Source organism: Mytilus californianus, unplaced genomic scaffold (genome assembly GCF_021869535.1).
Source record: "Mytilus californianus isolate M0D057914Y unplaced genomic scaffold, xbMytCali1.0.p SCAF_7, whole genome shotgun sequence".
NCBI lineage: Eukaryota > Metazoa > Mollusca > Bivalvia > Mytilida > Mytilidae > Mytilus > Mytilus californianus.
In genome coordinates, this window is record NW_026262723.1 from 83801662 (window position 1) to 83816667 (window position 15006).

At 32.5% G+C, this 15006-nt stretch overlaps 1 long non-coding RNA gene across 1 annotated transcript; it reads left to right on the plus strand.

Moving 5' to 3' along the window:
* The first annotated feature begins 10048 nt into the window (after window positions 1-10048).
* Window positions 10049-15006, plus strand: LOC127707765 (uncharacterized). Its single transcript, XR_007984998.1, has 3 exons — window positions 10049-10168; window positions 12340-12819; window positions 14473-15006. It is a non-coding gene; the product is annotated as an uncharacterized LOC127707765 (long non-coding RNA).

A 15006-nucleotide genomic window follows, 5' to 3' on the forward strand; every position in this document is an offset into this window, starting at 1 on the left:
TTTTTTTTAATTTGATTTAAGTTAAAAAAAATTGTCTATGAAGATTGCATTTTTCGTGTCAGTGATCTTAGCTCTCTTCTTTCTTATGTAATTAGAAGTTTTATAATCTTATGTACATATACTATCAGATTGTAACTACTAAGTAGTATAAATCTAATGTCATACATTACAATCTTGTGAATGGATCTAATATTAATGAGACAATTAATGGACTCCAATGAGGGATTTAACTGATACATGTATGCATAATGAATGATGATACAATTTATGGATACCATTTGTATCTAATAAGAGTCATGTTATTATGCTACATGTATATTGATCAAATATTGACATAAAGCATTACTAAATTTGGCTCATCCTTATGGAATATGATCAACAAGTTTCAAAGAGAGGTTCAGATCCATGAAATATACTTGTTTTTCTATATATTTCAAAATTGATGATTGATAAGAAAATTAAAAAATGTCCATAAGTGGAGGTCTGCCTCAATGTTTAAAATCTGGGACCAATATATAAATTATTGGTCCACATATGGTCCCAGATAAAATCAATACTGTATTTTGATATACAATATGTGTGTGTTCATGCTTTCTTGTAGAAACCAAGTTAAGTATTCTATTTCTTATATGACTCTCTCATCAGAGACCAACCAACTAACCAAACATAAGCTTACTTAAGACCACAGACTGGCACAGTCATGTGTTAAACTCAGAAAAAGGAGAAGTAAGGTTACAATGCTGGCTGGTAATTTCGTTGGTCAGGCGATTCTGTTCATTTAATGTTATGTCAATGAAATGACCAGACTTACTGGCAAATGTAATAACCGTGTGTACTGTTAATCAGTGTCTGCCTGTCTATTAATCAGAACACAAAAATTTTACATTTTACCATCTTTTAGAATTTTATTTACCATTGTAAAAATTAAACCTTGCTATATCCTTAGATTTTGTTATTTTATGAATTAAATTCATTGTTGCATTTTTATCATTTTATGTATAAATTTACTTTAAAGTAATGTTATAATTAAAACATGACATTTGTTATATGTAATAAAAAAAGAATTAAAGATGTACATTTTTATTTCCTTAAAAATACAGGAACCCAACAAACATAACATCAAAGATAGGGTATTTGAAAATATTATTTTCATAAAAATTGAGAAAAAGAACCAATGTGAACTTAAAGAGAAGGTCAAATTATCAGTTAACAGAAAAGGAAAACAAATAGAACTTGACTTTATACATAATAAAAGTTACAGAAAAGGACCATATGTAGAAAAGATAGAAAATTATTTAAAAACAGTAGAGAAGGTCATGGGATGAGATGTAGGGGCATACAGCCACAAGACAGCAACCCATAAATATGGCAAGCAGTTTTACTATTTATTCTAACTTCAGGATATCTAATAAACTTTATAAGATATCTCATATAATTTTATAAATATTTTGTTTATTTTATTAGATATCTCATAATATATCAGATATCTCATATAATATATCTTATAAAAAATAAATTATATAAGATATCTTGAAGTTAGAATAAATAGTAAAACGGCTTGCTATACATAAATGTTCAAGAAATAACATCCTACCAAATTCAATAGAAATAGCTGAATTGTTTGCTGGTTGCTTTCAGTAAAAATAAACATTTTTTCATACACTCTTCATAGATTGACAAGTGCCCACAATATATGTCAAGTTTTAAATGGACATTAGACAGACAAGTTGTCAATTAATATTTGACTTAAAACCTTACATCAATACCAAGTTCTTAATAGACAGTTCATAAGGAGACAAGAAAACCCACTGCTAATATATCCGACTTTGAACAGACACACACACATACACATGCAGTAGTTCTCAGCCCTCCCCTATCATCACAATAAGTGGGAGAGCAAAATTAATCAAACTGTTTAAACTGCAATACATTACTCATAGTTTTTATTCATACAGTAAAAAAAACTAAATAGAGAAGCAGGTAGATTTAAGAAGGGAATGCTTTTTTGTTAGTGTTTGTGTGTGTGTTAAAGTGTTGACCTTAGCCCATTGTCTATTAATGTGGTGGTGCCTGATGTGTCCATGTTAGAAAGGGAGAAGATACCTTGATGACAAAAACCAGGAGTCAATAAAAACAAACATAATGACAAAACAGAAGGCAAAAGACAACTGTCCAAAAAATACTACACTGAAGTAACAAGAGCACCACTAAAATGTGGTTGAACTCTGTCAATGCTTTAGCAACCATATACAAAGACCAGTTATAGAAAGTTCAAAGAAGCTTGTACCATTCATATGGCTTCTTTGCATAATTTTGACTCAAAATTTAACAATTGTTTCAAGTAATGATCACACAGAATCATTCTGGACAAGTCTTGTCCAAATTAATAAAGATTTTAGAGGCCAATTTCCCCAGAATTTATTTCACACCACAGCTATTTGGGAAAAAAATCCTTCAACCTTTACTTATATTTACAGTATCTGCCTCACATCTTTGAGGTTGTAACAACATCACGAAGTTGTATTTCTGAACTTGTTACCAAATTATATATGCTTAAAGATGGCTCAAAGCAATTTTGAAGGATTTCGAAAAGAATATTTTTGATAATTATTCAAAATATAAATAGAAAAACAAGGACATTCTAAAAACAACCCAAAGTTCTATCAAAAGTGTTTGGCGTGGGGCATGGCTTCAGGGAGACAAAATCCTAACAGCACAAACAGATTGAAAGCCTTCTTAGAGGTCAACACAGTGTCTTCAATAACAGACAGGTTTCTATTCAATATCTTAATCGTATTTGTCTGTTATGCATACATTTATTAGAGTTGATAAAAGATCTGCTATCTACACAATTGTTCACAAATAACAAAAACATTAAGATATGACATATAAAGTTGACCAACTTCGAGGTTCCCGACGTGGTGCATGATAACGTCGCGGGCTCAATTGTTTCATTGAAATCTCAATCCTTCCCCATTAACAAAAAATAGCCAGGCACAACATATTTCAGGAACAACATATTTCGCTTTGGCAATGCAGGTTTTTCGATGCCAATTTTACTACATTTAACATATACAATATTGTACCAACACTGTCTGATATCGCCGAATATCATTTTGGTTTTACAGTTATATGTAAACTAGTTTTGAATAAAAAAATCTTTGGCCAATGTTATATAGAGGTTCTCCGCATATTTTCAAAATCCGCTGGTCTTCAACAAATACATGCGAACTTAATCTAATCTCCTTCTAAGTGTATTTTTTATTCAGAAAAGCTTCTACTTGAGTAAAATTGGCAGATCTAAAGGCCATCAATCTTTATAAAAAAGCAAATGTGGTTAATGTACATATGATATTAAAAAACACTTAAAAGATGTCAAGGGAGCAATCAAGAATCATTAGTTGAAGAAAAGCGGATAATTCCTTGGCTAAAGTAAAAATGACGATAACAACAGTCCCTCGGGAAAAGTCCTCAAAACAAAATAGAAAAAAATGAGTCGACAACAAGAACCAATCATTTGTACCTTTACAACAGTGCAAATTAAATTTTATAATACCCAAGAACACCATTCGCCGGAAAAGATGACATTTACAAGTAACACATAATATATCTAAACCTGTCATACATCAAATATTACCCATTTATACATTCAGAATTCAGAATGGTATTTATGTAGCATTTATAAATATAACGCACCATATCTGCACCTATACAAATATAAAGACACATCTGCAACAAGAACACAAAAGTATTGTCAAATTTGTGGTATATTTTATATCTGCAAGTATAACACGCAACCTCTCGCAAGATTACTCAATTTTAAAACTCTTCTTTCACCATTAACAAAATTATACATCTTCAGATAAAGTAACGATGACAACTGTCGCAATAATAAGAGTAATTCAGTTTGAACATGCTATTGGGCTTAGATTGGTTACAAGTCAATGCTATAATGCTAGGCAATGAATACTTCACTTTTTCTCCTGTGAATTTCATATCTTCATGATCTCATACTGAACTCCACCTTTGGAATATACATTGAAGTGTCCCAGCGATTGTTAGGGTAAAGATTTTCCAATGTAGTTTAATTGTTTAATCATACTTAGATACAATATAATATGTAAGAATGTATATATTGATGTTCGATATAAAGATACTGAGCTAAAGTACGCAATTCTGATGTCAAATAGACAGGTGAACATAATTAACAATCAGACGTTTTACTTAATATCTACCCTGCACAATCAATGGTCATGAAGCATTATTCCGTAGTGACACTAGGGTGAAATATGAAAAGTATTTCCTCGAAACCTTTAAGGAATTGATTTTATAATGGAATATACCAAATTTATTCTATAACTGTAAGTTTATTGTTTTATGATTGACCACAATGATAGTTTATGACAATCAAGTGATTGTCTTCATTTTACGTGTATAAGCCAGTTATATTCTGTGTCCTTTGCTTGATTCCTTATACGATTATGTTGGTATCGTTTTGTTAGTTACAACAAATGTAAAAATAAGAAGATGTGGTATAAATGCCAATGAGACAAGTCTCCACCAGAGACCAAATGACATAGAAGTTTATTTTGCTAAAACAAAAACAATGTCTCTTGAAAATAGATATGTTAGTGCTAAAACAATAGCTAAACGCTATGACATGTGCATGTCTTAAATATCACGATAGTGTCTTTAAGATATGTCTGCATGTGTTTTGTCTTTCAGCAGTATATACGGTATAGATGGCAAACCATTGACAGATTCTATTAAAATTATTTGCAATATTTCTAGAAGCATGGCAATATACAGTTTGCCACACACATTGTATTGACAATTGTCTATTATTGTAATCCGTATGATATCCTCAAGATGTCGTTTGCTTTCTTTGTCGCTGGGTTGCTGTTTCATGACATATATCCAACATGCCCCTTAATTTATATATTAATAATTTGTTAAACAATGCCTTCTTAAAAAGTCATTGTGTTTGCCTCGCCTGCGTTGAATGTAGAAGGATTTAAAAAATATGAATGCTAATCGTGGTTCATTCGGAAACGTTAAGTTTTCGTGATAAAAAGTTCAACAACATTTTAAAATTCATTTTAACATTTAAATAAATATAAAATCGAAACTAGAATTTCGAGTTACAGCTTAATAAATAGCTCATATTTACGATTTTCTAACTCATATTTGCGACTAAGAAATGCAGGATTTCGATATTAAATTTATTCTAACATGTTATACCGACAACACGACTTATATTTACAACCTCATGATTCGCATTTACAACTGAAAGATATATAATTTCAATTTATAATTTAATTTAACAACTAACACAGAAAATACGAATTATAATTACGAAAACAATAACACACATTTGCGATATTCGGCAATGTATTAATTTGTTGCTATTAGACAATTCTGTTTTGTGATAGCATCACACTTCTAACGAAAAAATGCCCAAAATTATCGCCTGAATCTTTAAAATAACCGGCCTTCTTCTCGAAATTGGAAAGGTTAGGGGTGGGGGTACCCACTTTCGAACCTGTTGTGTCGTCAATTATAAAATCCTAGGGGTCCTTGGTAGTGCTTTAATTATAGCTGTTAGATACACATACTACTATATTGTGATAAAATCGGATTTCTGTCGAAAACATTCTTATTGTCCAAAAATTTCATCCAAATCTTTGAAATATGTCATATATCCTGTTTTGGAATGGGATACCAACTTTTGAACCTGTTGTCTTGGCAGTTCTGAAATCATAGGTGTGAAATACTAGGTTACTTTAATAAAATGAACAAAATGGCTCTTACAGTTTTTGTGGCTTTTTGGCGGTCATTTATAATTACCACTAAATTGAGTAGATACATTTGACTGGTGTGTCTTGTTTGCACAAATATTTGAAGACCTTCATCATGTGAGACAACCAACTATGGAGTATCATCCTATAATACTCTTATAAGAACACTATAGAGATCGATCAGAAATAATCACAGATGGTACTGATGTATAAGGTGTCCGAATATTTTTTGTGCTTAGTCTGAAATTTCCTAACCAGTAATGTATCTGCGAAGTGTCTTGACAAAAGCTGATCATGGAACACTTGGACAGAATTTCAACCGTGAGATTATAATAAAGATACGTCGTCGCCTCCCACTTGCCTTTGATAACAGATCCAGTAGTATCCCAATATACCGTGCATCCCTTGACCAATTCTTGCCATAAGCGAAGATCTGTCTCATTCTAGTACATGACATAGTTTGAAAGGATTGATATATGTTGTATAAACTCCTTCACTTCTTAAGTACTAGTTGGTGCACGTTACATATCAGATGTCATTACCTTTAAGCCATTAATCTAGTCCATCGTCCAATATGTCCCTTTTGGTGGCTTCTGTTGCTATTTGTCAGATGGCTTAAGGAGTTTTTCCGGTTCTTGACATGTTTGCTGCTCAGTATTTTTCCAATAAAACATATTGCTGGCAGATTGGACATAAAAATTTTGCGTTCACCTATTTCATCACGTATTTATTGTGTTGTAGATTTTACGTTGTTCACTCTTCTGTTATTCGGCTTAAACTTGTGGTTCCACATTCTATTTCGTTTTGCTCCTATATACGCATATTCAAAAGATCCGGACGAAAAGTTTCGAATCCGATGAATGTTTTTCGCCAAAAATCCAATCCTATCACAAAAGTAGTATTATCTAATGGTTATGAATAAAATCACAACCTGGGACTTCAAAACACTGGAAAAATAACGGATTTGAAAGTGGGTACGACCTTCCAATTTTGTGAATTATGGCATTTTCATAAGATTCGGACAAGTATTTTCGGACCTTAAGAATGATTTCGCCAGAAACTGATCCTATCAACAGTGTAGTTTCATCTAAAAGCTACACACTAATGCACTAGCTAGGACCCATATAAGTTTAGAGCTGTCGAGACCATGGGTTAAAAATTGGGCACACCGTTCCAATCTAGAAAATTTATGGCATATTTCCTCAATATTCGGAGGAAGATTTTCGGACCTTAGGAATTTTTTCGCCAGAAATCCAATCCTATTTCAATGTAGTATTGTCTTATAGCTACTAATACAAGCACAACATTAAATCGCCAATATGTGTTATGATTGTGTGATTAGAACTATTATTTTCTGTTTTAGTTGTTATGTTGAATTATACAATAAAATTAACATTTTCATTCGAAAATAGAAGTGTGAGCTATAAAGTTATAAATATAAGTCGTGTTGTCGGTATAAGATGTTAAAATAGATTTACCATCGCAATATTGACTTAGAAAATCGAAAATATGAGTTAAGATTTATATATATATTCAAATGTTTAAACGAATTTTAAATTGAAATATTTACATTTTTCAGTCGTAAATGCACGTCATGAAATCGTAAATTTAAGTTATGACATTGTAAATAGGATTTGTTTGGTCGATATCAAATGTTCAAATGAATTAAGCATAGACATTTACATTTTAACGACGTTAAAATGAGTTACGAAATCGCAAATGTGGATTAAATTGGTGTGAATAGAAATTATAATAATCCTTAATATACTAACAATTTGTTGGAAATTATTTGTTATGCGATTATAAATGTGTGTAACAAAACCGTTAAAATGAGTTAGAAGTCCGTAAACAAGCTTAAATTTCGTTCATGCTTGTTAAAAATGTTTATTAACTTTCAAAAGATTGCCGTATTAATGAGTTTTTTTTTCAAAGAGAGAAGTGAAAAATCATCATTATGAAAAAAAAACGTGCTCGAGTAATTTTCCGAACGCAATGGTGTGGGATGACGAATTGTTGGATAGCTTAATTCGAGAGAACTGCAGGATGAGCTTTTCATAAGAGGGGGGGGGGGACACTTGTCTATTACGCAGATGGTACTAAATCTATCGTGAGGCACACCAATTATAATTACCATAGGCGGATCCAGGGGAGGGGGGGGGGGCCTGGGGGAAAAATTTGGTTGATTATATAGGGAATCACTGAAGCATGACTGGAGCGCCCCCCCCCCCCCCCCCTTAGGTCAGTCAGCGCCCCCCCCCCCCCCCCCCCCCCCCCCCCCTGGATCCGCCTATGGTAATTATAATTGGTGTGCCTCACGATAGATTTAGTACCATCTGCGTAATAGACAAGTGTCCCCCCCCCCCTTATGAAAAGTTCTGGATCCGCCACTGATTACTGAAGTTGAAGTTAATCATATTAAATCACCTGCACACAAAAAAAAACATAAACAAAATAATAAACAATCCCCCCCCCCCAAAAAAAAGAAGAAAAAATAACAACTAAAAAATAACCAAACAAATAAAAAATGTATGATACGAATTAATTTCATGCGCACATGACGCGTTTCTATAGTAACCTTTAGGATAAAAGGTACACGAGAGACCAAAAGTTAAGTTTTTAAACGACACAATATAATGCTCATGGATCATGATTTTTCAAACTTGAAATGGGCGTCTTAACAATATAATGACAGTGTATAAGGTATTACATCGAATAAAATCCATAGTGATGGTAAATAAAACCAAATACTATGAAATGATTTTTCTATAAACTGATTGATGACATAATAATTATGGTAATAAATTGTTACACATTTATCCTAGTTGTTTTGAATATATTACCGTATATAGCATGGAAGAGAACAGACAGAATTACATAATATTACTACAGTACAAATTGCACCATGGCAAACAAACAATGGTATGTAGAACGTGGATTATATTGTGAAATAATTGGAATTGTGGTAGATGATATATCACATCATAGAACATGCCGACTTTAAATAAAACGTTTGATTTGATTTCAGGACGATTGTGGTACAACAATCGGATTTTCTGCGTAATGATAAACAAAACAAATTGAGGTTTCTACATATTGCAGACCTGCCAACTATCCCAATCTATGGGGAATACCCCTCATGAGAGATGTTGACTTGAATTTTGAAATTCTTTATTGTATAAACTGAACACCTCAAAACCGGCATTGAAGTGGGTTAAAAGGTTTAAAGCACATACATACTCATTCAAACAATATAGTATTAGATTTATAACACGTATGCCGCCAATATAAGAGGAGCATTAGGTCCTCTTGCACTTAAAATCCCCTAAATATTTTGAAAAGTTAGCAGGTACGACATTGATATCGTTAAATATCAGCCGCTCGATACAATCTGAAGCCTTTTAGCACATTTGCTGCGCTCATTCGCCAAAAAAAAAGATTCACATTGTGACTCGCGGATGATATTTTACGATACCAATGTGTTTAAAGCCCCGATAATCTATACATATTACGCGATTGTAGTACAAAATATGTCACATTTAACAGTATGAATAATAGATGAAGGTAAATGTCAGTAAGACAGCAACCGAACTCCATAAACAATCAAACGAGAACAGTCAATACAAAAAGCTTATTCAAAAATATATACCAAATATCTTTGAAATATCATTTATGACTAATCTTAAAAAAACAAAACATGCAAAACAAAACAAAAACACCTTACTTAAAAAAAAGAACTAAACCAGCCTTGCCTAAAACAAAACAAAACGAAAAATAAAGTATCATTACCTTGCCTTAAACAAAACAAAACAAACACTAAATAAACTAAACTTACCTTATCCAAAACAACAAAACAAAACAAAACAAAACAAAACAAAACAAAACAAATCAAGATCAACCTTACCTAAAATAAAACAAAATAAAAGATTTCAAATTTGTAATTTGTAATTCAAAAGGTTTTAGGTTTCTTTTACTTTTTTTCTACTACAGTGTCATCACGGAGATGCAAGGGAAAACTTAAAGTTAATTTCATAATAAAAAAAAACAAAAATCATCAACAAAATGGGCAGAGATCAAGGTAAAATTCTACCAATTTTATTGCTTTGCCAATCAATAATCAATTAATTTAATTTCCCATCGGTGTTGATATTTTGAAAAGAGATATGGCATCCCCATTCTATAATAATTAAATCAAACAGCAGTTTCAGTTTACAAATTTACATTGTTTGATATGAAACAACGATGGGAAAATGGAATTTGCAATGATTAGCTTTGTCTAAGCGTGGGCGTAACTTGTGGAAATATTAAAGGAACAATAATATTACACTCGGAAAGGCAGATATTTTCAGAGAAGTATTTATTTTACGTCGAAGGTAAGTCATTCTATTTTGTATCTCTAAAACGTTCGGTTAATCTTTTATTTTTCGTACATTTTTTAAATGATAGTATGATGTAATTAAATCGTGATTAACGGGAAAATTTATCTAATTGGCCTATGTGCTCTAAGTAGAAATTGGGTAAATGCACAGGGGCGGATCAAGCCATTTTTAAAAGGGGGTTCCAACCCAGGAAAAAGGGGGGTTCCAAATATATGTCCCCATTCAAATGCATTGATCATCAAGAAAAAAGGGGGGTTCCAACCCCCGGACCCCCCCCCCCCCCTGGACCCGCCACTGATGCGTTGCTCTGGAAAAGGTAATAAAAAAGCCAACGAAACGCGGGAGTAAAACAAAAACCAAAACCTTAAAATACTAATGTTGCCTGTCCCTTAGTATGAAAAAATAAGGAGATTTGGTATGATTACCAATGAGACAACTATCTACCAGAGTGAACGTGGAACTAAGCAAATGCATTCACCATACGATCGTCAGTAATAAATTGACTGATTGATTGATTGGTGTTTAACGCCACTTTTAGCACTATTGGCTATTTCGAGGCGGTCAGTTTTTATTGGTTGAGGAAGCCCGAGTGCCCGGAGAGAACCACTGACCTTCGGTAGGAAAACTGATACCAAGTCATCCTAGTCAATTAAGATTGGAGTCGAATGCACCTTTACAATTTGACAGGCTAGTGATATCATAATGTAGTTGAACTACTTAGACCATTCGGCCACCGAGGCCCCCGTCAGTAATGAAAAAATCCACACCGTAAAGTCAGCGTTAAAAGGTACTGTATGAAAAAATGTCAAATAATTCAAATAATAAAGGGATAGGGACATAAAGAATGTAGCGGGGTAACATATGACGGTTTCGGCTATTCTTTAATGCTACCTCTACGTATATATATGCCCTCATATATTTATACACTATTGAATGCCCCAAGAAAAAAAGGATGTTTTTTTTTTTTAAATATTTGGCTCAAATAAATCTGTTTTCCTTAATCTTAAAAGGGAACATCCAAGCTGTTTTGGGAAACTGTGTCCTCTGTACGTTTGTGTCGTCAGTGTACTATACATTCAGTAGCTATATTTTAAATAATGAATACCAGCGACTGTAACTTGTCCTTCTACGATATGGTAAGCGTCTCCTGCTATGCATGTATCACCCGCCATGTGAACACACACTCAGTCCAAATGCCACAATCGGTAAAATTGCAGATCGAATGATTATTCTGGTATATGAAGATGTATGGCCACAACCAACAGGTCGCTATAGTGAGTTTAGACACGGATACATCGTCATAGTCATGCTATTCGTGATGGTGACCGTAAAACTTATGTACTTTTGATGAACAATAAACAGTGTGAAATGTTTTACTTGTCGCAAAAATATATAATAATTTTAATCAATTCAAATTGAGGTTTATACAATAGTTCAAGTCTTTCAATCAGTATATATATAATAATTATTACAAAGTGATTGTAGATATTTAAAATAGATGTTAAACAAGTAATTTTTCTCTAATTAAACATTCGTCATACGCAATAAAAAACTTCTCAGATTAGGTAGTTTGGTATGACTGCATATGGCATTTTGTCCTTATCTGGAGAAATTTTATCCGGAACCATTTAAATGCTTGATATTCATGAATTTTCATCTTGGACGTTTTCTAAAATGTTAGAATGTAACAAAATTACATGAGTTCACTAAATTATGTGGGGGGTTTTAATAACAGTATAACTGTGAATTTTATTTTATCTTAATTCTGAGTCATAAAAAACTTTGCAATTCAAGTGTGTTGCTAATGTAAAAAAGAAGAACATGTATTACAAGCATAATATTACGGTGCCACACCATGTTGAAAAAGCCTCCACTTGTGAAAATCTTGAACATTTGTTGGAAATAACATAAGGTTTGTGAGATTGTTAAACAGAATAAAGTAAAAATTACATGAACATTTTTTTATCGCGTTTTGCAGGTACTTTAGATGCTGTAATAGTTCCATACTATTAACAAGTGCATTCATTGAACAGATGACCTAAATGGGCATCATGACTTAGTTTGTACCTCTCTACAAGTACATTTAATTACCTCATTATACTTTTCAGTTTACACTCGATGCTTTGCAATTTAATTATACATTAGTGTAAATATTATTTTTTTAGGTACACATGCAATATGAATGGAAACGAAACGGAGGCATCTGTCCAGTATTTCCGTCGCGAGCGACGGCGAAGCAGTATAACATGGAATGATTATGTCAGGATCAAAGCTTCCCTAAAACAAATGAAGGACCAGAGACGCACAGGACCTTCACGATACCTGTCTTTTGAATCGAACTGGAGAATATTTCCAAATGAACGAAGCAAAGAAAATTGCTTTAGAACTATGTTTTGGATAATATTTGTTTTATTAATAGTGTTCATCTGTTTACTGTGTGTTTACTCAAGAGAATTCCTTTAACTGCTAGTCGAGTGTCCTTAAGTGCTTTGTGTTTACACCAGGAAGGTCAGAGAGAGAGAGCTATGGAACCGAGATTAATCAAATTCTTGTCGCCATACTTACCAAATTCTTTGTTTGTTAAATATTCTCGAAACAATGGAGTTTGTTATAAGAAGCCTTAAGTATATTGGAATGTAACACTGGTAAGAAAGTTTTATCATTGTTTTCATTAAATGGCATTTGATGTTCAAAACGGCTTTTTTTATTTAATGAAAAATGTACTGTTAGAATAAAGAGATTTAGTTGCAATAATAAAAAAAAATTATCAGTGAAGGAAAGTCAGACACACGTTTAATAACAAAATATGAAACATTATTCATTCATTCATTCATTCATATCTTTAATTTATGCCACATATTTCCACAAACGCTAGGGTCGTGTACCCCCCTTTTTTTCTGTTAAAGATTTTTCTTCGAGGATTTTTTACTATACAAATTCTTGATTTCTTAATATTTCAACATATTTTCCGTTATTTTATGTGTTCTTGCTCTTATCCATACGATTTTACGATAACTGTAGTTTTTACGTGCTGCCCCTCTATTCTTATTTTCACAGTCGTTTCAGATATACGCGAAAGAAGGGAGCTAAAACTAGTGTGCTGATAGAAGGTTGATCTTTCTTTTCCTGAAAGTAAATAAACATACCCTCTACAGAACCCTTAAGGTAGATGGGGTGTCTAAATTATAATCCATAGAATTTTTTAATAATTTGCCAAAATGTAGTTTATATCATGCTTTTTTAAAAAAAATAATAAAAAGAATGGGTCACGGGCCTTATTTTCACGCTACAGGTTGTGCAAAATTGACAGATTTTGTATAGATTATGCATGGAAAACCCAATTTTCTGCCATAAAATGAAAACTACACCATAGAATTTTGAGATAAAATATGAGAAGATAGCTCTAATAGTATGCTTTCAGATAAGAAAAAGAAAAAATGGGGTCACCAGACCCGTTTTCTTGCTACATAATAAAATAGGTAAATTCCTAACACATTCTATTGTAAAAGTAACTTTATGCGAATTATCTGCCCTTACATTTGAGTTGCCTCCCCTTATGTGGCAAAGTTGGAAAATATAGAATCAAACAAAAGTATTCTGTTTTTTTTGTAAAATACAACCATAAATATGATAAAATATGTCATTTTCTATATTGAATTGAAAATTCTTACACATGAATTACCTACTACTCTCAAAATTTGCACCTTTTATTATAGATCTAGACCGATTGTTTTCTGGTATTTCAAAATCAAAGATGGAGGAAGACACCATATCTACCTTAAGTGTTGAATTTATAGTTAGCATACCTGCCAACTTTCAAATTCTCCATGGCGGGTTTTAAGCACAAAATGGCTTAATGCATACGTATACATGTCATTAATATACTTAATTAAACAATTTATGGTTTTGAATTAGTACACATGTGTTTAAATGTAATTTTCACTCCTCTGAATGTTTTTTTTAACCCATTTAGTCTAAATAATTGAGTATTATGAGGGTCAAGTCAACACCTTTCATGGGGTATATCCCCCATAAAGTGGGAAAGTTTGCAGGTCTATGTTCGTTTGTTTTCATTCTGAATATGCATAAAATATTTGCCACTGGACATTGATCAATCAGTAGTTGATAATTTATGAAAACAATAAAAAAAAATTCAAACGATATATCATTAAAGAAAGACTGACACAAAACATTTAATTTCTTTCGTAGCGAAAAGGAATCTATGAGACTTAAATTTCCAAGCACAGCCATTCCGGTCTGAATAGGTATCCATATCATCTTTATCTTATTTATTTCAGAAACAAATATTACAACATGAACGGGAATGAATCAGAATCGTCAGTTCAATATTTTCGTCGAGACCGACGTCGGAGCAGCATCACGTTCAACGATTACGTAAGAATAAAAGCATCCTTGAAACAAATGAGGGGACAGAGACGCCAGAGGCCAGTTCGACATATGCCTTTAGAAATAGAGGAGAAAACAAAAATCGATGTATCAACTGAACCAATTAAGGATAACGGAATAGTGTTTTGGATTATTTTCGTTTTATTGATAACAGTGCTCTGTCTGTTGTATATTTATTCAAAAGAATACCTGTAACAAAAATCGTAAAAAGTTCTGTTTACTTTCAACAGGAACTAATTTAACGATCTGCCGTTGTTAATTGGTTTTCTTTGTTCAGCGGGATAAAACCACATTAGTGAAATGAAAATGACAGCAATATTCATTTCAAAGTTTACAAACTGACTAATGGATTCTCACGCGTTAGTTTTTGTAGCGGAATAATCGGTCAGTTTGATATTCCCTTGCTATTAAAGTGTATATTCAAA